The 25,506-nt window shown below is 39.9% G+C and overlaps 1 protein-coding gene across 4 annotated transcripts in view; it reads right to left on the reverse strand.

Moving 5' to 3' along the window:
• Positions 1 to 23,983, reverse strand: part of LOC117419609 (oxysterol-binding protein-related protein 8-like) — a 98,209-nt gene extending 74,226 nt beyond the window's left edge. For 2 of the 4 annotated variants that reach the window (XM_034032522.3, XM_034032521.3), the window contains exon 1: positions 23,581 to 23,982. The gene's annotated coding sequence lies outside the window, so the exon portion shown is untranslated. Of the gene's footprint in view, positions 1 to 23,580 lie in introns of all 4 variants that reach the window. The other 2 variants (XM_034032516.3, XM_034032518.3) reach the window with 2 other exon arrangements.
• Between the last annotated feature and the right edge of the window lie 1,523 nt (positions 23,984 to 25,506).

The following is a 25,506-nucleotide window of genomic DNA, read 5'->3' on the forward strand; positions in this document are numbered from 1 at the left end:
GAAAATATGTACATTGAGTAAACAAAACATTAAAATACCAAGATATTGTCATTGTCCATGCTGGAAATAGCACTGAAAGAATCTCTTCTGATCTTTCTTTTTTTTACAAGATAGCACATTTAGAAAAATTGAAAATGCTAACTAATGCTTTAAAGTTAGCTTTTTTAAACAGTATTACTGGACCCCCACTCACAAACTTTTGGTTCTTCCATTTTTATGTTCATTCAGAATTTGAAATTATTTATTTTTATTTAGAGACGCCTTTATCCAAGGCGACTTACAGAGACTAGGGTGTGTGAACTATGCATCAGCTGCAGAGTCACTTACAACTACGTCTCACCCGAAAGACGGAGCACAAGGATGTTGTGACTTGCTCAGGGTCACAAAACGAGTCAGTGGCTTAGGTGGGATTTGAACCGGGGACCTCCTGGTTACAAGCCCTTTTCTTTAACCACTGGACCACACATTATAAACTACTTCATCCTGGACCATTGGAGTGAAGTTCAACTTTATCACAAGAAGTAATTGGGTACCAGGAAATAGCAGCAACTACATCTGCATATTCCAAATTCAAAATACAAGCAAAACAAATATTGAACAGAAGACAAGGGAGCTACAGGGGTTACAGTGCTAAAAAGAATACAAAATAAATTAATTAGATTTAGCACCTTTTAAATGCATCATCATTGCTAGATGGCACCGCAGACTAAACCACATTTGAAGCAGCCACATTGCAAATACTGTAATGAATGGTGACTTACAAACTGATCATGGAGTGCACTCCTGTGGACTTGTATTGTATATTAACAAACTTCTGTGCCATGTGTACTGATATGCATTTGTGGCAAAGTGGCTTGCAGTGCGCAGGTGTAGAGGTGATGAGATTATGACACAGAAGACAGACAATAAAGTTCACGATCCAAACGGGTTTTATTTTTATAATCCTGGTCTGGTGACCACAAAGAATAATTCCATACACAGCAATGTGTATTGCACTATTTCTAAAGAACAGGGTCCAGTCCCGAAATAATAATACAAGTATTAACACACACAAAGACACACACGATCACAAGTCTAGAGTGAGTGGTTTACGTGCAAGTTGTGAAAATACAATTTATCGGTGTACAATGGTGAAGTGTTGTCCGGGTTGGTGCTGGCCTTACAAACGTCAAAATTAGAATTAGAATCCGACAAAACAAAACAAACACTGAACACTCACGGTTACTTTATTCTCGGTCCTTTAAGGTTCGTCTCAGCCATACACAAGGAACAGATCGCTTAGCCACACCCCCTTGGTTAGCAAGTGCAACCGTTTCTCCTCCAACCCGCGGCTGCCACATCGCTTCCCTTCTGGGGCGATGACTTGGTGTACCGTGGCACCGCCCCCTTTCTAGATGGTCGACTTCCACCTCCCCTGGAATTAATTGTCAGCCCATCCAGTCCGGCGCACTCTGTTCCCTTGAACAGCAAACTCACAGGTCGGGAGGTTGATTTATAACCAAGATTCATTCTCTCTCTGTCACAGCATTGTTACAACAAAACGTTTAAAAAAATATATATATATATATTATATATATATATATATATATTTTAAACATATTTATTACCCTTATTGTTCATCCCAGTAACCCTAGTGAACTCTCTCTGAGGAAAGGGGAATCTCCCTATATGAGTCATAGTGTGCTTCTACAGCAAGTAGTCCTTTTCTGAGTCAACACTGTTAATTACAATGAGAGGGGATCTAGATCTGCAGTCATGTTATAAATGGGCACTCAAACTCTGCGACGGCTACTTTTGCAGGCAATCTCTCAGCCGGTCTGAGGACCTCAGTAAGATCGTAGCTTCCCTCAATTGGGAAGGCAGTGGTTGTGAGTTTGTGCTGTTGCTTTGAGATTCAGTACCAGCTTTATACTGTACACTGTCATTACAGGACCGGAGTTTCCAGTGACGCACATACTAAGTTGTCACATGATAGCAGCCCGATTAGGAGCTCATGCATTGGATTCACCTGAATCTGAGGATCTTTAATGGTATACTTTTAGAGGTGTTCTGTAGTGAAAGAATGAATGCATGTATGCACCTGAGCAGGTTAGCATGATTTAATGCATGGTATACAGTTCCATTATTTTTCCTCATTGTATTTCATATGTGTGCCTGCTATAAAAGCTGCATTAAGTCTCTGTGCAAGCCTGTCTGCTTGTACAGAGCTGATTCAGGTTAGCTTTACACAGTACATTTCTTAATTTTCAAACCCTTGAATCAAGTACTTAAACATACCACTTACTAGTATAGCATTATCATCTTTTAAAATCGATCATAATGATAGTATTTGTATTTCTATATCTTTACTTTACACAAAACATACAGTGTTGTGGTTCAGTGTGGCACATGCAATACAGCTGTATGTTTAAAGCGCTCCTCAGCAGAGTGCCAGGAATAGGCTAGCATTTTAATCATCCCAACAGAGACAGAAGAGATTCCCATTGGTTTTAGGCTAAGCTTGTTTGGATGCAGCGTCACTGTGATTCACCAGAACAAAGGTCAGCAAGGGTCACTGGGAGAGATAGGAGTTCCACCAAGGCAAGAAAGAGACTGGAAAAACAAGGGCATCACCTGAACAGCAGAACAGGTTACGTGGCAGTTTGCTTGCATGCATATAATACACATTAATACAAATGATGTTTGTATTTAAATTAGCAAATTTGGGTTTGCAGGTACTGTAATCACATGATTATACCATTAGACTTGCAAGAACAATGAACCACAAATAACACGTTGCAATAATGTCGAATGTTGCTGTCTTACAAAATCCCTATTTTTATAATTCGGATTTGACAGTAACATGCTGTTTTCTGACTACTCTGGTATGGTGTAATGCAGCTGTCAAGTCAGAAACCAACACTACGGGCATGTCCCAGGACAAAAAACAAACAACTGTAGAATGAATCACTGCCCTCAAAAGGACCTGTAACTGTGCAACTTCCTTTAACCCCAGACACGTTGATTGTTAGGGGAAAGTGATGGGCTGAAAGGACTCAGGAAGTGCAGGGCTTACCTGAAAAGACAGATCTTTCTTTACCAATATTTTATTAGCTAGAACCCCTTTTAAGTGTCACTAAACTATTTGCAGTAATTTCTTCCTCTGCCACTTTGCAAGGACTATAACCAATGATTAATATCACTGCCGACTCCACTTAGTTCCCCCTTTCCTGTACTGTAGTGTAAAATATTTTCTAGCAAAACCCCCTTAAGACACAAGCAGCCAGATATTTATTCTCATGACCCAATCTTCAACCTGAAAAATGTTATGACAATGCATTCGACAGTATGTTTCCATAGAGATCTTTCTGACACATTGTATGAAGTCAAGGCTGCTGGGATCCTAAAAATTATCTAGTATGCATTCTTTATATAATAACGGTTCAGCCTGTTGTTTTTTTCTGGATTTCTGGAAAAGTGCCATGCATATGAATCTTTATTTAACCCATTAAGACAGAAATAACACAAGTTTTGTGGCCCACATTGGCAATTTGAAGTTTTGAACAATTTTCATGCAGCTACTGTAGTAAACTGCAGGTGAGCTTTAACAATATACCAATGTCCCCTTTCTAGCATAATTTCAGTGTTCACATTCACAAGACCGGGCATTGTTTGTTTATAAATGGAAATGTGACTATTTAAATCATATTTAAAAAGCAAATATAATTTTTCCTTTTTTGTAAACTTTGTGTTTCTTTATATTTGTTGTTATTAAAAAAAAAAACAATTCTGTGAAAACGCAGGACTCGGAACTGAAATGATTCATTCCACTAGAAATTCACTTCCCCACAGCAACACAGAACCTTAATGACAGCCTTTTGAAAATGCTAATCAACTCTGTATTCCACTCTTTCATTCTGATCATTAAACTACAGTACAGACAACATACTGCAGATGTAAAACCATGAAAGGCACATGATACCCTGCAGGGAATACAGCAACGTTTACCGTTAGCCTTTTCACTAGGTAATGCCTTTTTGTATCTTGTTATTTTATTACGTGGTAAATGTCTCTATAAAAAACATCCCCATTCTGGTTTTGATACACAATAGAAATTGAAGACCTCAGTGCAGTACACATCATCCTGAGTTCTGAAAGTCTTCTAAATACTGCATGCTGTTGAAGAATTCATCTAAAATTCTGTTTTTCCAGATGGTCAAAGTCCTTAAAAAATGTCTATCGCTTCACTTGTTGCTATAAAAAAAAAAAATTACTGGCCTTAAGTTTCTCATTACAATGTGCTATACTGCTAACTTACCCTCAAGAACAATGTCTGAACCAGAGCAAGATCGCATTAGAAAAAGCCCAAACCCTGTTAAAGAACAAAATGACTTCTGATTGAAGTAGTGGACTGCACGCTGCCAGTCCCTCATAATTGAAATGATAAGCTGGAGAAAAGCAGTATACTGTAAGAGTTGGGTTTGCCTGTCTGATACAGAGAGATGCCAGATAAGAGCTAAAAACTGCAAAAGCCATTACAAATAATCATGAAATGGCTTTTCCAATAATAATCCCCTTTAAATCTGGAGATAATACTCCAAAGAACTGTGGTTTTGTTAAATCTAGCAAAGCTTTTTAAGGTCACTTATTTTGACACAGCACAGTTCAAGCCAAACGTGTTTTTATTTGATTGGGATCAATCACAGCTGGATTTTATTAGTTTTTTACAATACCTGTAAATGCCGCTGTGTCTTATCCCTATGGGATTCAGGTTTGAAATTACGGCTCAATGCTTGGTTGTATTTTTGAAAGTGGAGTGGAAAATAACTTAGTCACACTGCAAAGGGTTTTTCACTGGTTTTCTAACATAGCTGGTTTTATTAATTTCTGTTTCAAGAGTATGAAGTCCTAATTTCTGTCATATTAATATTGTACAGCACAGACTTATCCAAGTTCTTCCTCATATTGCTATACTCTACGGGTAGGCCTCCATATGTATATGAATACCCAAGGTATTTCAGTAGTCCTTTTGTGGTAAATAAATATTTCAAATAAATGTTTTGGCCCTTCATCCTCCATTTACCTCTTGACTGTGAGGTGATATAGTGTATGAATATACCTGCAGCGCTTCTAGAGTTAAACTGGCTTCAAATGAAAGCAGCTGAACAATCACAACAATTACTATGTCTCAAAATATCAATTCCAATTCCAGATCCTTCCAAGGAATTGGAATTGGAATTAAAATTGGGATTTGATTCCATACTGGAATTTTTAAACTTTAAATTCTAGATACTACACAGTTAATTGGTCCAAATCTTTGGCTTCTGCCACAACACTTCTCAAAGGCGATGTCATCGACTGGCAGCAGTACTTTACAGTTCATTCATACGGGAATGCATTCAGTGGAGGGTGATAATGGGGTCATTTTTAACATGGCTTTTGAAAGGGAAGACACTTACAGTACTTGACAGATAAGAACATAAGAAAGAAACAAAACGAGAGGAGGCCATTCGGTCCATCTTTGGTTGTTAGTAGCTTATTGATCCCAGAATCTCATCAAGCAGCTTCTTGAAGGATCCCAGGGTGTCAGCTTCAACAACATTACTGGGGAGTTGGTTCCAGACTCCCACAATTCTCTGTGTAACAAAGTGCCTCCTATTTTCTGTTCTGAATGCCCATTTATCTAATCTCCATTTGTGAACCCTGGTCCTTGTTTCGTTTTTCACGTCGAAAAAGTCCCCTGGGTCGACACTGTCAATACCTTTTAGGATTTTGAATGCTTGAATCAGATCGCAGCGTAGTCTTCTTTGTTCAAGACTAAAAAGACTCAATTATTTTAGCCTGTCTGCATATGACATGCCTTTTAAACGCGGAATAATTCTGGTCACTCTGGTCTCTGCGAGATTTTGTCAAAAACTTTCTGGAAATCTAAATAAACCATGTCATATGCTTTGCAATTATCCATTGTCGATGTTGCATCTTCAAAAAATATCAAGCAGGCTTAGACACAATCTCCCTTTCCTAAAACCATGCTGACTGTCTCCCAGAATACTGTTACCATATAGGTATTTTTCCACTTTGGATCTTATTATAGTTTCCATAAGTTTACATATAACAGAAGTCAGGGTTATTGTTCTGTAGTTACCTGGTTCAGTTTTGTCTCCCTTTTTGTGGATCGGTATTACATTTGCAATTCTCGTGTCTGTCAGTACAACCCGTCTCAAGAGACTGTTGCATGATCTTGGTTAGCGGTTTGTAAATAACTTCTTTCATTTCTTTGAGTACTATTGGGAGGATCTCATCCGGCCCAGGGGGGTTTGTTTATTTTAAGCACTCCTAGTCCCTTTAACACTTCTGTCACTGTTATGCAGGGAAGACTCTTAAAGTGAATATCTTATTTGGCAACAACAGAAAGCAGTCATGAAGCACACTGCATGAGATGTACTGCAGGCTACAAAATGGAGATGCAAGTTACTCAGAGAATGGGACCTGTGTCTGGCAATAATATAATGGCACAGCAGGACTTTGTACTGTTTGGAGGCAGAAGGCAGCTAGAACTCAGTTAATTTAATGTGGTATTTCCTTCGGTACCACTCCAGAAAAATGTCCTTTGTAAATGACAACAAGGTCCCAGTGTGTGCGAGATGCACAGCCATTTAACATTTCAAACAAGCTACAATAACATGAGCATACAAGCTCTTGGCACGGCCAGGCGGAAAACAATTTTAGTACTGGAACAAGGAGGAAGGCTCAAGAACACATCTGAGCTCCAAACACTGCTCTTCAAAACTTCTGGTGCTTTCTGCACTCGCCCCTGTCCCTCTAATTGTAACCCAAGACTTCAATTGGCTTTTAGTTGTTTAGATGACTGTAAACTAAACTGAGCTTATTCCATGATTGCTTCTGTTAAAGGTTTTTGTTGTTGTAAGAGATCTGTAAAATATACATGTCATCAACAGGAGCTACAGAATCACAAGCTTGTGATCTGGTGTTCTTGTTATACACCCAAAGGCCAATGTGACTGTATTAGAATCACACAGTGTTAACACTCCCCAGGCCCACAGCTACACACAAACACGGGCCTGCCTTGAAAGCTGCAGAGCTCAATGTCTCTTCCAAATTGGATTTGGTCATTTATTTCTGCACTCCGGTTTTCAGTTTTGCATGTAGTAAACTGTAGATGACGATGCAAATATTTTACAAAACAGCTACCCAATCCAGGCACCAGGTGGTAAATACATTGCCAAAGGGGCCACTTTGGTCAAGCTATATGGAAACATGACAAGTCTGATTTGCATGAAACTAGGTTTGGTTTCACAGGTTTTATGCTATTAATCAAGAGCGCAAATGAAACTGGTTAGTCTGACATGGACGTTGACAGGGATGCTGTAAATACGTTTATCCTGCCCAGGTTTTTAAATGGATGAGGTGACCCTAAAACTGTTAAACATGACAGGTATTTTTAAAATAAGCTGACTCTCAGTTTATTTTAGATCTAAGCACTCCACAGGTGAATAGCTACAATATGCTCATTCCCTTCCATTAAGGGCTGGGTAAAGTAAGTCCATTGTATTTTTCTGTACATTTATTATTTTATATTTTTACAACACTGTTAGAGACATAAAAAATCTCAAGGAATGGCTCAGCAGTGTCTTGGCTGGTGTAGTGATTATTGATTGTTCTTACTTCATCAGGAGAAAGTAGACATAGCGTCTCACTCCCCTGGATGCAGACACTTACTGCATACTGTACCACTGTCTCCAAGGCTGCTGGGAATGAAGTTTATAAACACAGTGTCTATTTATTTGGCACCAAAGTGAAAAATAGCTCAGTTTCGCAACTCAAAAAAAATAAAGCGCTTGGAAAACCAATGTAATACCAGAGGCAGATAACAGGAATAAAAACCAAGGATGGAAATTACTGTGACTTACCTTTCTTTGTTTTAATGTGATCGGTGGGCCTCTTTCTGTGCGCAGAAAAATTGGAGTTTTAAAGAACGGTTCTAGTTTACTTTTCATTTCATTGATAATTACAGCAGAAATTGATTTAGGTGAATTAATAACCTGTGAAGTTACAATACATCCATGAGGTAGCGCCACTGTCAAAGCTACGAATCTCCAGCTAGTAGAATCTTTATTTATAGAACGGAATGTTTGGATGCTGCACGCTGATTGGCTGTTGAGGATTTTTTACCCTGCAGTTACATAGTATAATCAACGGCGGAACTCATTTTTGCAGAAGCACAGTTCAATCAATACATTATCAATACACTACATATTAAACTCGCAATAAATACATTGTACACATTGCTTTTATTGTGCTGCAATAAAAGCAATGGATTATTTTGTAACAAATCCTTCTGAATGAAGGCAGGATTAGAGAAAGTCAGTGTGTACCTAAACTTAAATGCTTTAATTCTTTGCTAATCTCTGATTCCTATAAATAAATGTGGCAAGTACTCAATGCTGAATACATAACAGTATATTCTGTGTGTTGCACGTTTAAAATAATTAGCATCTGATTTTGTTACTGATGAATCGCACCTCCAACTTCTGCCAAGCTGCCTGTCACTGCTGGCATTCCTATCTGTAAAATAACACTGCGCTGGTCCAGATACGAGACCTACAGCAAAGGGTTTGGGAGATTTCTTTTAATAGGATTAGCGAAATATGTTAAAAAAAATATAGCTTTCTAGATCACAAAGGTCTTTTCTTCAGGTGTAAAGTGTAAACTGAAGGTAAAGAAAGTTCCTCTTATACAACAGTTTATTCATCAGTTTTGTGCTCAACAGTCAGATTGGAATGCCCCGTATCACTTTTTAGCAGGTTTAGATGGCCTGAAACAATGCAGTATTAAGTGGATCTATTAATTTCATTGTTTTGAAGTCGAACAGCATGGATTATTTGCTTGCAGTGTTTAAAATATTGAATCCTCTTTAAATTTTTGCCGTAACTTAGAGACTTCAAGGGAAATGAAAATCAGGTACCGAACTGTATAGAATACGGAGCTCAGACTGGAGGCGAGACTCCCGTTGCAATAACGCATTGACCCGGAAGGGAAACGACGTGGTAGCCGCAGATTGGAGAGGCAGTTGCACTCGTTTACCAAGGGGTCATGTGTGACGGCATAAAAGGGGATGGAGAATCGTAATCTGTTCCTTCGCTTTGGTTTGTGTAAATAAACTAGGAATAACTGTGAGAGACCCCGTTGCACGTTTGTTTGTTTGTAATTGTCTTGTACGTTACTAGACAGCTAACACAGTTCCGGAACTGTCGTCAAGGGCCAGCACAAAGCCAGAACAGCACTGCACCAATGTCACCAATAAACTGTATCATCTACCACGAGCACTGCTGGACGCACCCAGGACTGGTGACCGTGTTAGTATTATTGTGGGACGGATATTTGTGTTTATTATTTGGGATTGCAACCCATTGTTATTTACGCCGTGCAATACACATTGTTGTGTATTGCCAAGGTCTTATTATTTGGTCACCAGACCTGGATACAATAAAATTCCTTTCCAACTGGATTATAACTGTCTGTTTTATCCCGCACTGCATCACTCCTGCACCTGCATCCACTTAACCACTTTGTCACAAGGTGGCATCAAGATTCTCCCTTAAATGGAAAAATTACAAATTAGCTTCTGAAACCGAGTCTGTCAGCATCAGAACTGAGGATGGTCATATGACCGAAACGTTTGCACTGAGCACTTTTTGCACTATATCACTTTTTTGCCTGTTCTTCAACTAATAAAAGTTTTTTTTTCGGCAGAATTTAGATTTTGTAGTGTTTTTTTTATTGCAACTCTTCAAATAGCAGTGTGCAGATCATTTTGGACTTTTAATTACTTCAAGCATTAGAATACTACCAGGTATCTGTGGGATTTATTTTACAGCCTAAATACTTCAAACAAATTCATTCTAGAGTAAAACCAAGGCGTTCACGTTGGCTCGATTAGTCTCTATGAAGGATGGCACTGATCAGCACTTTGGTGGAGTTTAATTAGCCTAACTAAGCAAAAATGTCCCTACTTCCACACAGCTCCTCCCTTAGGCAGTCTGACACAGACTGTGTGTTTAAGAATGATACACTGGGAACCATTATTAAATCTAAATGGCTATCCTCTGCTGTACAAGCTCTGAAAGGATTCCTTACACTGTGCTAAACCGGGTGTGTTCAGCGTGTTTAAGCTAAACCCTTACCTGGGGCTAAATGTAGACCGAATGCATTCAATGCTGTCAAACACAAAATGCTGTATTGTTAAGCATTTGAAGTATTTATAACAGGGGAGATTCAGTATTACTGTATATACTAGGGGTGTGCTGATACTCAATTACAAGCAAGTAGTATGTCAGTGCAATTAAATAAATCATAATGTGTTGATTTCAAAACAAGAAAAGCTGTCCTTCCTTTACCATTACAATTGAGTATCAATCAATGGCAATTCACTTCCGCACTGTGTTTTAAAAGCAGACTGCAAGATCAAAGCGACAGCACTTCAAACCATGTCAATTTCAATGAAAAAGCCACTTTCCTCTCACAACACAACTTTCAGTCTGGACCAGCCGGAGCAGATCTCCAATTTGGTTTTTGACAGGATGCGGGCTGGTCTTGGCAAGAGGTCATCCACTGCTCAATGTTTATTTCAATTTTGATTATGTTGCATTTGTTTTTTGTGGCTCAAAATACATCTCTTTGGACATGGATGGAGCCATGCAGTGTTTCCTGGAAATTCAACATTTGTAGGCTTGTATAAAAAAAAAAAAGAACACACTGACAGAAAAACCCGAGTATAAAAAAAGAACACACTGTGACAGAACACAATGCACTGTAACTATAATTTTTTTTATTTTTTTAAAACGACAAATTAAAATTGTCAACTGCAGGCACTACAATACTAAGATGATTTGCTTTCACACAGCATTGCTGAATCCTCCACTGATACGAATTGTTTCTAGTAAAACAATAAATGCAATGCTGATTTGAGCAAATCTTATCAGTTTCTGCAAGTTTAAACACTTTGCCAATTTTATGACAACAGAAGCGGTCAGTACAAGTTCTATGGCTTCTTGAGTTACTGTATCAAAGTCTTCTAAGTAGGTGACTTACACAGTATGGATAAAACCAGTGTCGTATCAAACACTTCGTAGATAGAGGCTAAGCATGGATAAGGTTATGTATTACAAACAGTTCCACTGATAAACAATGTTACTGCTCACCACTCACACTAAATACTTAAGGCAGTCTGGTCAGTAGAGCAGATTAACCAATATGCAAAGTGTACAACCCTCCAGACTGCAAGCTTTTGAAAATTTTTTAATTGATCCATATTTCTTAAGAAGCCTGTCTCTGTATATTTAGAGAGACTTGCTGTATAATGCCAGGAGCATTTAAGATGCATGCCTGCAAGCTGATAAGATATGAGCCATCATAAATATTCTAGCAGAGGTCTGATCCCAGCTCCAGAGAGTTTTCTCCTTTCAAAAGGAAGAAAAACACAATTACTGGTTGCTAATTCCTTCTTTCTACACCCAGACATGCAAATGTAAATTTGTGGACTGAAATGTAGCTGGTTTAAACTTAATGGCCAAATAATCTTCACGACTGACGGAAGCACTCATCAACATAACCTGTAAAACCCAATGATAATAACAACAACAATACTATTCTTATCTACAACTAAAAGGTGTTTTACTCTGTAAGACAATGAGACCAAATATTTGTTACAACAGTTTTGCAACTTCCATTCCTTTGGGCTGTATGACACAGTGACCCATGTTCTCAGGATACAAAGACTCGATTCAGATGAATACAGAGTTCAACAGGCTGACTGTGGGTTGCTGTGATTCAGTATTTAAAAGTGCAGCCATGTTCAGCTTCAGTACCATCAACTGTTAAGTGAAGTGTAACTTTTACATTTCCAAGTAACATTGTACGATCCACTCACCACTACCACATGAGAGCCCTGTTTTTGTGGAGGATAATGCACCAGCACACAGAACCATGTTGAGTCACCCAGTGGAAAGTGAGTCTTGGACATGTTGACCTTGGAGAGAGTGTCAAGAGTCCAACGAGGAGCAAACAGACTCATTCCAGGACTTGAAGAATGAGCTACAAAGATAGGTGGAGCAAATTAAATGTACAGCATAGCCTAGATCAAAGTAGAATTAGGGGGGCCGTGATTGAGGTTTTAATGGAGTTAACAAAATTAACCATAGCCACTACTTTAAGAGTACCACAGAAACCAGGAGGACCAGAAGACAGTTGGAAATTAGAACAGAGTTTCACATACTGTATCTTTATAACTATATTTGAAAGGAAAAGTTTAAACTAAACTGAGAAAGGCAACTAAATTGAAATTAAACCGTGGAAATGACACCGCCAACAACTTTAAAAGTAGTGTTTGGTAAAGTAAAAAACCAAAAATGTTTCATAAAATAGTTGCATGCTTCTGGTTGGTTTTTACTGTACAGTAGCGCTACGGTAGTTCATAACATTTAGTATGATAGATCTTTTGAGACTGCATGAAAGTTTGATTCTGATCCATTTGTTAATTAGCTCCATGAAAGAAAGAGAAAGACAGGAAGCACACTAAATCTTACAACTAAAGTGCTTTATCTGAAAGTGCTTTCCACTGCAGTAATCAATTCAATGTAATTGCTAGCACCATTATAGAGTGATTCTTCTAAATCAAATTGAGTTCTGTGCTTCGCAGGAGAAACCTGTAATCTTCAGCATTACCATGCGTGAGCAGTCAGTTTCTAATCTACCACAGAATTGCTATTTCGGTATTTATTACAAAGAGAAAGCTCAGTAAGAGACAGTGGCAAGGCAAGTGTTTCACCTACCTGAAAAAACAAGCAGACCCATGAAGATTGGCTGACACAGTATACAGCACAGTATGTGTCATTCAGAAGGAAAAACCCAATCAACAAAGACTCATCTGAGAATTTGGTCGTGTCAGTATGTGGCTTTGTTTCTCAAGAAGCAACCAGAACCAATGCGGTTTGATTTGCATTTCAAAAGGCTGTTGCTTCATATCCCCATGTTGAAAATACCTGCTAAACTGAAGAGACATTTCATGTACAGTAAAACTATTGTTTTGACTCACTACTGTCTTTCATGCCCTCATGCTGATGCACAGGAGTCGCAGTGGCACATTTAATATGACTGTGTGATATACTGGCAACTTTAAAAGTTCTGAAAAAAAGAACCACATACAGTACTGCATAAGTGCTTAACTAAATTATTTAACTTGTGGCTGAATCTCGTTGCTTTACTGGTTTTGAAGTGTCTTGTCATTTAAATTTAATTCGAACCATCTGTAGACAAAAGCTCTGGAGATGCTCAACACTGTGCACACAACACAGTGAAATCTCTCTCATAGGAGATGCTATTGTAATCACCAAGTTTGAAGAAAGAAATAATCAGAGGGGATACCCATTAAAAAACAAAAATTTGTTCCTTTTTGAATATTCTTCTTCCTTCAAGGTTACAGTGCTACCTGTACAACAAAACAGGCATTAGCGTTATTGCTTGTATGCCTACCAAAAATATTAAATTAATAAATAAACAGTGTTTATAGAACAACACCACGCTTTACCTCAAGGGAAACAATGAAAAAGTAAACAGCTTGAGGCTGACATTTTACAGAGAACAGCTGAAACGATTGCGATTTAATGCCACAGTCATTTTGAATGATAGTTAATCTAACAGTACTGCACAGTAGATGTTATTACTGATGCAGTCAGACACTGGGATTCAACTGCAAATGAGATTGGGGGGAATCTCTGTAGCTTAGCCTGGTTCATAAATACACCAATATAACCAAACAAATCACTCTTGACCTTGATGTTGTACTTCCATTAACCAGATCCCCCTATCATGGAATTCCTTCATCTTGCTATCCCCAAGTAAACAGTTGGTTCTGTTTACCACTAAACTGTTAATAAAAGACAGCACATCTATGTGAGATAATTTAGGACATGCCTGTATTAGGGTCTAGGTTACTTCTGTGAAGCTTATTTTACAATGTTTTTGTATTTAATGTTAAACTGTTAAAATCTTAATAAACTCTTCCTTGCTCAAATTATTAAATTAGAAACAAGATCAAATGTATTTCCTCTATACTGTATTTCCCAGGTGGGAAGCGTCTATGTTTTCTGTTATGCATTTCTGAACTACCCTTCCTGAAAAGACCTGTGCCTATTCGACATTCGTTCAACATATTTCTTGAGGGAATTTGCTTGGCAAGGCTTACGGAACTGTTAAAATCAGCTTGCTGTGGGATTCTGTGAAGTCTGCAAAGCAGATGGTTGCAGTGTGATATGAAGGAATGCGCTGGACAGCGATGGCAGGGAGGAGGGTGTGCTGCCCGCTTGGTTGAGCCTCAGATACTTACATTACTTAAGTTCATGTTTCACTGGTGAAATACAGGGTTGTTTCACATTAAAAGTGGCTTGTAGGAATGCATGCTGTGTAAGGTGGGTCATTCAGGTTTGAATTCTGGCCAAGTTGCAGATTAAGGCTGGGGGTTGCGTGGTGAGCACTGCATTGGAAGGGTGCATATTATTCTTCAAATCTCACGAGATCTCTGACTCACACTAACAAGAAGTCAGAAACTGAAGCCTTGGTTATCACTCCTTCAAAAAAAACTAAGAGCAGCATTTTCTCCAGCACACTGTCTGAAAGTTCAAATAGCCACCTGTGCCAGAGCTCTCCCAAAGTATGTGAATGCTACACTGGTGGGAAGGGGTTTTGCCAGTTTGCTTTTTCCCCTTGGGATTCAGGATTGCACATCTCAAGGGAATTACAGAATTACAGAAGGCAACAGTATAAAACGATTTAAAACGCTGGCGTCCTCAAGGCAATAAAGCACAGTGCAGTCTTCAAGCTTGACTGGACATTCATATTAAATCCTAAGTTTCCTGCAAGTCATTCAGGTATGAAATGACGTATCTGGCACCAGCTGTATCTAAGCTCTGCAGTACAGTGGGCACACAAAGATCTTACCAAAGAAAATCAGCCATGCATTCATTCATTATCACCCAGATGGACCAATGCACCTGCCTCCTGTCCAGCATCCCCAGAAACCAACTTTTTTTTTCACGAGTTAGACTAGTACTTTTTTCCTTATCCGACAACTGTCAAACAGCTTGAAAGTACAGTAGCCTCATTCAAAACGAGTAAGTGTTTGTTTAATTGTGCTGTGCTTCAGTTTTCTTAAAGCTTTTGAATGAATAATGAAAAGGGCTACTCTAAAGGGCACTATGAGTTTGCTTTGCCTTTGCCTTTCAACTCAGATGCTCTGAGGTAAATACAAGACACTTAAAACTTTTGGCAAAAATAATAAGGGAGAGTCAATCATGTCCAAAGTTACCTTTCAATATCCAGAGATGGAGTCTCGAGACCCGGTCTCGGCACGTTGAGTCTGGGTCTGGGTCTCGGCACGTCGGGTCTCAGCACGTCGGGTCTTGGTCTTGGTCTGGGTCTCGGCACGTCGGGTCTTGGTCTGGGTCTGGGTCTCGGCACGTCGGGTCTTGGTCCGTGTCTCGGCACGTTGGGTCTTGGTCTGGGTCTTTGTCTCGGCATGTCTGGTCTTGGTCTGGGTCTCGGCACGTTGGGTCTTGGTCTGGGTCTCGGTCTCGGCATGTCGGGTCTTGGTCTGGGTCTCGGCACGTCGGGTCTTGGTCTGGGTCTCGGTCTGGGTCTGGGTCTCGGCACGTCAGGTCTTGGTCTGGGTCTGGGTCTCGGCACGTCGGGTCTTGGTCTGGGTCTCGGTCTGGGTCTGGGTCTCGGCACGTCGGGTCTTGGTCTGGGTCTGGGTCTCGGCACGTCGGGTCTTGGTCTGGGTCTGGGTCTCGGCACGTCGGGTCTTGGTCTCGGTCTCGGCACGTCGGGTCTTGGTCTGGGTCTCGGCACGTCGGGTCTTGGTCTGGGTCTCGGCACGTCGGGTCTTGGTCTGGGTCTCGGTCTCGGCACGTCGGGTCTTGGTCTGGGTCTCGGCACGTTGGGTCTTGGTCTGGGTCTCGGTCTGGGTCTGGGTCTCGGCACGTCGGGTCTTGGTCTGGGTCTGGGTCTCGGCACGTCGGGTCTTGGTCTGGGTCTCGGTCTGGGTCTGGGTCTCGGCACGTCGGGTCTTGGTCTGGGTCTGGGTCTCGGCACGTCGGGTCTTGGTCTGGGTCTCGGTCTCGGCACGTCGGGTCTTGGTCTGGGTCTCGGTCTCGGCACGTCGGGTCTTGGTCTCGGTCTCGGCACGTCGGGTCTGGGTCTCGGTCTCGGCACGTCGGGTCTGGGTCTCGGTCTCGGTCTCGGCACGTCGGGTCTGGGTCTCGGTCTCGGTCTCGGCACGTCGGGTCTTGGTCTGGGTCTCGGTCTCGGCACGTCGGGTCTTGGTCTGGGTCTCGGTCTCGGCACGTCGGGTCTTGGTCTGGGTCTCGGTCTCGGCACGTCGGGTCTTGGTCTGGGTCTCGGTCTCGGCACGTCGGGTCTTGGTCTGGGTCTCGGTCTCGGCACGTCGGGTCTTGGTCTGGGTCTCGGTCTCGGCACGTCGGGTCTTGGTCTCGGCACGTCGGGTCTCGGTCTTGATAGCAGGCAGCACGCAGATTGGTCTCATTCATAAACATTCTCAAGCTTGTTTTATTTTCTCTTTTATCATATATCCTTTTTTATCCTTCAAAATTCACTCACGTTTGTACATTGACAGCTATTAAATACAAAATAATGTAGCCATTATACTCTAGAGTAGCATTCAAATTACTAAATTTAACGCATCAGACTTCGTGCTGCTATAAAGTAAAAGTTATTATTATTATTATTATTATTATTATTATTATTATTAACGTCCCCGCTGTAATAATGTATGAAGTAACAAGTATATTTTAAAAGTCCTGATAACAGTTTATTTCAACAGGCTACAGCGTAAGCATACAGCAACATAAACAATGATTACAGGAGGCTACTGATTTACAAATGAGGACTGTACCACATATTCATATTCTACTTCCAAAAAGCACACCACAATTACCAGTCATTTAACCACTTAAAAATTTAAAAGATGGGGGGCGGGGGGTAATGATTGAGATTGCAAATACATGTGTGTGTGCGTGTGTAATAGTAAAACTTTTTTTTGTTTGCTCGCTTCCATTGTTGTGTTTTTTTTTCTCATGCTTTTTTTTCACACTGTCACAAAGACGGCCGGAGTGGGTGGCGTCAGACCAGATGCAGGAAGTAACAAACAGACAGAGATTTGGGTTTTGGTTAAGCTGAGTGCGTGATTGCGCTCAGCATTTAATACAGAAAATAAAAAGGTTTGCAACAAAACACAGGACACGGCACTTGAGCCAAAATAAACAGACAAACAAAACGGACTACACAGACAAACACGGTGAGCTTCTTTTACTACTTATTTTACTTTTACAATACCCTCCGTCTCCTAACCCGTTCTCCACTCACCGAACACCAACCCCCAGTGAGTGAAAACATGCAGCTTTTATGCAGTTGTACCGAGATTCGATTGCTAGTCAATCATTCAATTGGAATCTCGGTACAACTGCACGTGAATTAATTAAAGTGCAATTCCCCGTGCTCACATATTACTTTTTACTTGCACGTGATGTGATGTGCCATCCCTGTGCCTAACTACAAATATACAATTTACACACACGTGAAACACAGACCGCTTATATCCCGTGTACCAATGCCTATACACCAACATTTACACACAACACGTAACATATGACATACACAGGGGGGGCACTTTGCCACACACACGCATACGTTTTAGTGCATATTTTTGGGGGGATGGAAACAGAGCTACTGACAGTTTCCATGACAAATTCAGACCTCGCAAGTCTCTCTTCTCAAAGAGCTGAAATGGCATCGAAGCAGCCGCCATCATTCAGTTTGCCTACATCAATTCTGAAATTGATGAACATAATAATAAATGGACGGCAAAGTGCAAGCATTGTAACACAAAGGTGACAGAAGAGCGGGGAACTTCTTTTTCTAGGTAAGCCAATTGTTTTACATGAGTACAGCCAGGGGGTCCTGAGCATAACACCACATCGAGCGAAACTGTCGCCGCAGCTTCTCTCATCTCTGGTGTTTCTGAGTATCAAGTGTCAAGCTCAGTTCGGAAGGATCATAGAATCTCTCAGCTTCCACATGTCCCAGCAATATACTTAATCTCTTCCGAGGGTGTGTATTCCTAAGTGAATTGATTGTAACTGGAAAAAGTCAATAGAACACATTTTTCAGTTGTTGCATTTTTTGTGTTTGTTTGGTTTATCAAAAGAAAAATAGCTTTAAAAAAATAAGTAGTTGTTATTATCATTGTTGTTGTTGTTATTGCAAAAAATAATTTAGTTTGGTTAGTCACAACAAAAATATATTTGTCTCAGTCTTATTTCCGGTCTCAGTACGTTTGGTCTTGGTCTCTGTCTCAGTACGTTTGGTCTCGGTCTCGATACGTTTGGTCTCGGTCTCGATACGTTTGGTCCTGGTCTCGGTATGTTTGGTCTCGGTCTTGGTCTTTGTCTCGGTACGTTTGGTCCTGGTCTCGGTACGTTTGGTCTCGATCTTGGTCTTTGTCTCGGTATGTTTGGTATCGGTCTTGGTCTCGGTCTCGGTATGTTTGGTATCGGTCTTGGTCTCGGTCTCGGTATGTTTGGTCACGGTCTTGGTCTTTGTCTCGGTACGTTTGGTCACGGTCTTGGTCTTTGTCTCGGTACGTTTGGTCACGGTCTTGGTCTTTGTCTTGGTACGTTTGGTCTCGGTCTCGATACGTTTGGTCCTGGTCTCGGTATGTTTGGTCTCGGTCTTGGTCTTTGTCTCGGTACGTTTGGTCCTGGTCTCGGTACGTTTGGTCTTGATCTTGGTCTTTGTCTCGGTATGTTTGGTATCGGTCTTGGTCTCGGTCTCGGTATGTTTGGTCACGGTCTTGGTCTTTGTCTCGGTACGTTTGGTCACGGTCTTGGTCTTTGTCTCGGTATGTTTGGTATCGGTCTTGGTCTCGGTCTCGATACGTTTGGTCTCGGTCTTGGTCTTTGTCTCGGTACGTTTGGTCCTGGTCTCGGTACGTTTGGTCTCGGTCTTGGTCTTTGTCTCGGTACGTTTGGTCTCGGTCTTGGTCTTTGTCTTGGTACGTTTGGTCTCGGTCTAGATACGTTTGATCTTGACTACATCACTGTCAATATCATAACTAAAGCAAAGGTGAAAACGAGTAACGCTATCCAGTAACCAGTACACACAAATCATAAGTGAACTGCTCTTCCTGTACCAGTAGTTCAACATTATCATACAACAAAGCACCCTTATCAACACACCAGTAACCTGATACTATATATAGTACTACTGAGTGTGCTTAGGGAAGTAATATGCTGAGATGCAGTAGATAGTTAACCGTGCACTGAGATAATATACAGCGGTGTGGGGTGTGACCAGTTCTGTGGGACCTTTTAGCAAACAAAGTAAATACATAATCATTAAGGCCTTATCTTTGCAAGGCACGGTTACCTGGGTTGTAAAATTGATGGACCCACGTATTCTTTATCACAAACTGCAAGACTGAGAAAAATTATAGGCACTCAAAGAAAGACAAGCCTCCCCCAAGACAACTCCTGATCGATCTACTGTACAAGTGGTCGGAAGTGACCGGTGACTGATTGGGAAAAGATGGCATCTGAAAGGAATCAATCGATACACACAATACCCCAAGACTGAGGTACTGATCATGCTACACCCACTGGGAGTTAGGCAGGGTGGGTTTTCACAAAGGGATGATGGCGAGGCCTCATTTTATTAGCCACACTTTGTATATAACAAAGGTAATTCTTTCAGTTTGTTAAGCTTTAGGAGCCTATGAATCAGCATCTGACAGGCAAATCACTCCTCGAATGTGTTGTGTTGTAGATGGAAGCTGACCTCCAAGGAGCAGCTGCAGTACTTGTATGTACCGTAGATCAATTTCCATCAAAGGTTTTCTAAAAAATGTAAAAGATCTGTGATGGAAAACTACAGAGTGGAAACATGCAATCTGTATTAATGTTTGCTCGGAGCACGGGATTGGCTGGGAAGATCTAACCTTTAAGTCACGGCAAAATGCAGGCACGCAGCTCCTTCACCGTCCTGTCCATCGAACACAATGTCTACCAGGAGTTATTATTAGGACTAAATAATGCATTGCTGGGAGTTCTTTCTTGTACAAATAAGATAAAGCGTAATTTCATTTCGAGATAACAATTTTTATCTCTTGGCCATGAACCTAAAGGAAAACAAAATCAATTGCAGTTATTGGCCACTATTGATCCAGATTAACCTTTCACAATAGGAAAACATTAGCACAAGAGAAACCACAACAGAACGCATTTAGCACCAACGGTAAGCCTCTAACCCAGCCACTGCTTCCGATAACATCTTCTCATATTGTCCATTACACAATATGACTATCAGGTAGCCCAGCCCAGTGCCTAATCTATTGATGTTTAAAAGGTCATGATATACATCCTGAGTTAGGATAACAGTACTGCATCATGCAACAAAAACAGCATAACTGGCCTACAAGTAATTTATTTATTCAATTTTTTTTTTCTTATTTATTATTTTTTTTTTACAAATTATGTTATGTATGCTAATTGTACCACACAATAACAAGATATAATCTCCATGAAATAAAAAATATATATGAATATTCAATAGGTCAAAAGGGTTTGTTGTTTTATTGGGTACATAACTTTGTAACTAAACCAGCATACTGTACTCACCATAAAATGATGGCAAATATAAAGAACCCACAGACACTGCTGTTTAAATAAGAGCATGGCAGCGAGGGTTAAACAGAATGGCTGAGAACACCAGGTTCTGAACCCTTGGGATGAATGCTGTGGGAGAGGCTACTACATTTACCTGCTACTTCTAGCTAACTGAAGAGAATCTTTAGTAGGAGTGTAAAAATCCAAACTTGCTCAAGCCATTGTTTTGTTAAGTGAGCTGCCTCTTCTGCGCTATGCAGATTCCTATAGTCACTCAAGCAGCTTCCAGAACGCCTGGTTTCAGCTCATTTCTATTCGCTGTGCCGGTGGAAAGTAGAATCCGTGGCATACCATTAGATAGACACTGCTTATCTCTGAGCATTCAGGAAATAAACTGAAATAACCCAAACCTGCTGCATGCCAGAAGAACTGCCTTCAATCCTTTCCAGTAGCCGAACGATCAAACAGTGATTAACCATGGGCAAATAAATCAGTTTTTTTCTGCTGAATGCGCTTCCATCGCTGTCAGTATGGTGATGTGCTGCTGAACAGTCCCAGCTGGGGCCTTGGTTTTTTAATATTAATATGACAGGTTTTGTGGAGTGTTATTATTCATTATCCAATGCATTTAAATTATATTTTTTAAAACATATGCATACAGTAAATACGTCTACTTTCTGTCGGCATCTAGAGTCTGTCGGTAATACTAATTAAACAGTGATGTCAAATAACTGAAATTCAAGGGCTGGGCATTGGAAACATCTGCAACGTGTAGCAGATTATTTTGTGTAAAGATGCTGTCCCTCACATCACTCAAATGAATACTGTGAAATATAAATGGAATCTCTGAAAGCTGCATTTCTTTGTTGCAGTACGTTTCAATGAAGATGGGCAAGACTGCAGATCCAGCAGACTTTGATAGAGAGACCATGTTAGGCGCTCGGTTGATGCTACTGTATCCAGAACATCACGCAGAGCCATCTCAAAACAGCTGCTGATGATGCTTTGAGACATTCTGAAGACCAATTTTTAATTTCGTACCCTTACAGTATCCAGGGGGTCATTCCATCTTAAATCGACCAAAGAGTGTTGCTAGAACTCTTACGTCAATGAAATACATTGATTCTTTTTTTTTTTATTTTGTTATGAGTGTAACTCATATTATTCCATAGTAGACCAATTTTCAGAAAGTTGGTGTCAATTATTGTTTGAGAAACTGATTTACAGCTCCTGAACTTCCAATAACTGTATGAATTCATTAGGTATAGCTGAAATGGAAAGAATCAATACATACTGAACATACAATGCAACATATTTAGCAAAGCAGAAAAAAAATTACTGTTTATTAGTACGTTTGTAAAACTCTGCTTTACGTCCTCTTACGTTATCATTTAATTAACTTTAATGAGCTGCGAGCACCGTGGATTAAATTCTTTTGTTCCATTTAAATTAAGCGGCAGTACATGGCAATGCACTCGACTGACTAATTTAACAAAGCCTTCTAGATTCCCATGGCCATGCGATAATAGCTTTGCGTAGTCAAAGATTATTGTTGAGGGATTCACAATTAAAGCATTCAATGAGTGTAGCACTTACAGTTGCAGACCCGTCTCATTTACCCGCTTCACTAATCTCACCGATTAACAGCCACCATGTACAGTATGTTCAGCCAGCAACCCGAATGAAGCTGTAGTAAACGTTCAAAAGGTAACAAAAGTCTACTCTAAACCGATGAAAGCTTTCAATGACAGTCATATTGCACAACACTAACTCACCGCTCCTATCTACAAGGAGAAAAATGAAAATTGAAACCTGACTAACGGTAAGTAAACGGCAGCCATTGTTTCGCTTTAGTGGACCTGCTATGCTTGACAAAAAAAAATGCACAATTGGGAATCATCTATAAGGAGAAAAAGGTGTTTGGCAACGATAACATGATAACTGCTGAACGTTAATACAATGGTAAGACGTACAGCACTGTACTGTGCAATGTACAGCTGTTGTATACAATGTCAAACTATTTATAAATAGAGAAAATACCAAAACTTAAGTTTACGCAGCTGCTTTCTCTACCGTTTGCTCTGTCAATAACCTATACAGTTTCCATTCCAGCACAGATCTTAGAAAGAAAGCTTCCAGAAAGGCCTTGTAGAATGATGTGGTATTTTGGTTAAGTACTACAACAGAAAGACTAGACATCATATAAAAGCTTGTATAGTTCCTATGGGAATTCTAAATGAACCATACACCAAAACAATACACATTCCGATAGCATCTTAACGCATTTTCTTGTGAAGGAACCCAAGACACATGGCATGGGACCTGACATAAATACAATCACACAGTGCACGTCATACACGACGATCAACGTAGAAATGAATGTCACCACATTGATTAATGAGAGTGGTCATTATAAACTAACTAGCTCCGCCAAGACTCAGTATTTCATCGGTCACTTACCCATATGTAAACATTCAGAACAGTTGCGTTTTTGTTCATTAATTATTTTTAAGATCAAAGTATTTTTTAATACAGTATATAAACAAGGCAGTTTTTAAAACATGACACAGCTTGATTAAATCATGGTCGACGAGAATGTTACCTAAAAACCTGTCAAACTCGTAAAAATATATTTTGTTTTTTTTTAAATGTACAAATAAATAATAGTCACAACATCAAACACAGGGAATATATTATATACTGTTTTTGTATTACTGTAAATCAAATCCTAACATGACATAACAGATTGAAAACATGAGTGCAGTGATAATGATTGTTAGTCACTGAGTACTGTACATAAACACCATCCTATCAATGCAACGCAGCAGCATTTAATACTTCAGCTTACCTTTCAAAGTGTAAATCTTCAGATGTAAACGGCCTTAATGGAACTGCTGCAAGGCACAGTGTGGTTCTGAATCTTTACTGAAAACTGCAGATGATCATAGGAGTTTCACTTTCTGCATCAGGATCTGTGTGCTGTGAGTTTTCTGTTCCAGAGGACGGTATCGAAAATGCTAGGTTTAATATTAAAACTTCAAGCAAGCATATGTCTTCATTCCTTAACTGCTTAATTTGCAATCGTGCTCAGCGTTTCACCCTTTCTCTTTCCCGACTTGTGATCAGCAGCTGTTTCTCTATCGCCTCTTCCTTCCTGCTAACCTAAGCTCCACTGATCAATGGTTGATTATATTGCCTGGACTAGCCTGGCGGAGATCATGGATTGATTTGTCGAGTCTGGCAGTATTCATTATCTTGAAAAGTGCTGGAACTGTAAATAGCATGAATTGAGCCCCGCCTGTGGACGAACAGACTTAAATGTGGATATGTTACATATTGCATGTGTCATACAATCTCAAAAGAGGTCAGTCTGTTTCCAAAACGTGGATTTTAGCAGTTCTGTGGACACAAACAAGTCCTGCAAATCTTTGTGAAATCCAGCCACGACCAAACGTAGGTTCCGTGCGCCCCCTGGCAGTATTTCAAGATATGACCTATTTTTCAAATCAGTGGTATTTTGAGAAAAAACATTTTGTACATACCGGTAATTGATGTGTTTTGCGAAACTGTAATGTATGTGAGACATTGTACGTCTATCTCTTATACTTTGAAAAAAAGTAACCTCTTTATTTATTTATGTTTTGTTTGACTGTAATTTGGACAACCAAATTACGTATGGCATATAATGACCTTGGGCTAAAATGGGGCGCATATTGAAATACATTATATTGCTTTGTTTGCCTTGAAATTTTGAAATCGGAATTGTTATCCCCAGTTATTATTTCTAAATGGCAGACACATGCTGGTACTCGTGGGTTTGATTTGGTGAGCCTGTACCCGATTGGATAAGCCAGTGTTGGATTGTTCAGAACATTTTACAGTGCCAGGAAATACCCTGAATTCCATCCACCGCTTATTTGTTCTAGGGCACAATAAGTACAGATTGGTGGTTGGTGCAATTTCAGTGTGCATCCCTGATGCATTAAAATGCTCAAAGGAATCGGTGGTTTATCCTGAATAAATTGATCAAATTAACCCCTTTCCAGACCAGGGATCAATTTTAATTGTAATTGTGCAACTTATAATGAATTGCAATTGAATTGAAATTGTGCAACTTGCAATGAATTGCAATGGAATTGAAATTGGAATTGTAGTGGAGCCTTGGCACGCCTGTGTAATTGCAATTATAATTATACCATAGAATTGATCGATTACAGTTAAACTACGCATCATTTGTCATTCTATCATTATTCTTGTATTTTCAACCACTTCTGGTGACCCCATTTGTTGAAAAAAAAATAAAAGCTCTGTAGTATGTTTCTGTATTTGTACCTCTGATTATTGCTTGGTTATTTAGAATAAATAAGAGTGAACGTGTTCAGGTGTGCAGTTGTTTATGTCTATATGAACTGTACTCTCATAAATAATAATATAATTATAATACTGATTCATATTATAAAATCCACAATGTTCACTGTATAGACACCTTCAATCCTGTAATATTACCTTAGAGTCCAGTCTCATCAGATAACACAAGCTAAGCCGGTCTGGACCTTGTATTTAAGTCGATGGGAAACCCTGAATACACAGCATGGTCCATGTTTTCATGCACTACAGTCTTTGATTAACTCCTATTTTTTGAAAGGGGTAAAAACATCTGTTGACTTCACAAAACAAATCTCACATTTCTGTGTAACGTAATTACTGATGTTTTAAGCACTCTTGAGATATGCTGCAGGAAGCATTAGCACTGGCTCATTAGGAGGAAGTGCTT

The sequence above is a fragment of the Acipenser ruthenus genome, chromosome 14, assembly GCF_902713425.1.
Source record: "Acipenser ruthenus chromosome 14, fAciRut3.2 maternal haplotype, whole genome shotgun sequence".
Lineage (NCBI taxonomy): Eukaryota > Metazoa > Chordata > Actinopteri > Acipenseriformes > Acipenseridae > Acipenser > Acipenser ruthenus.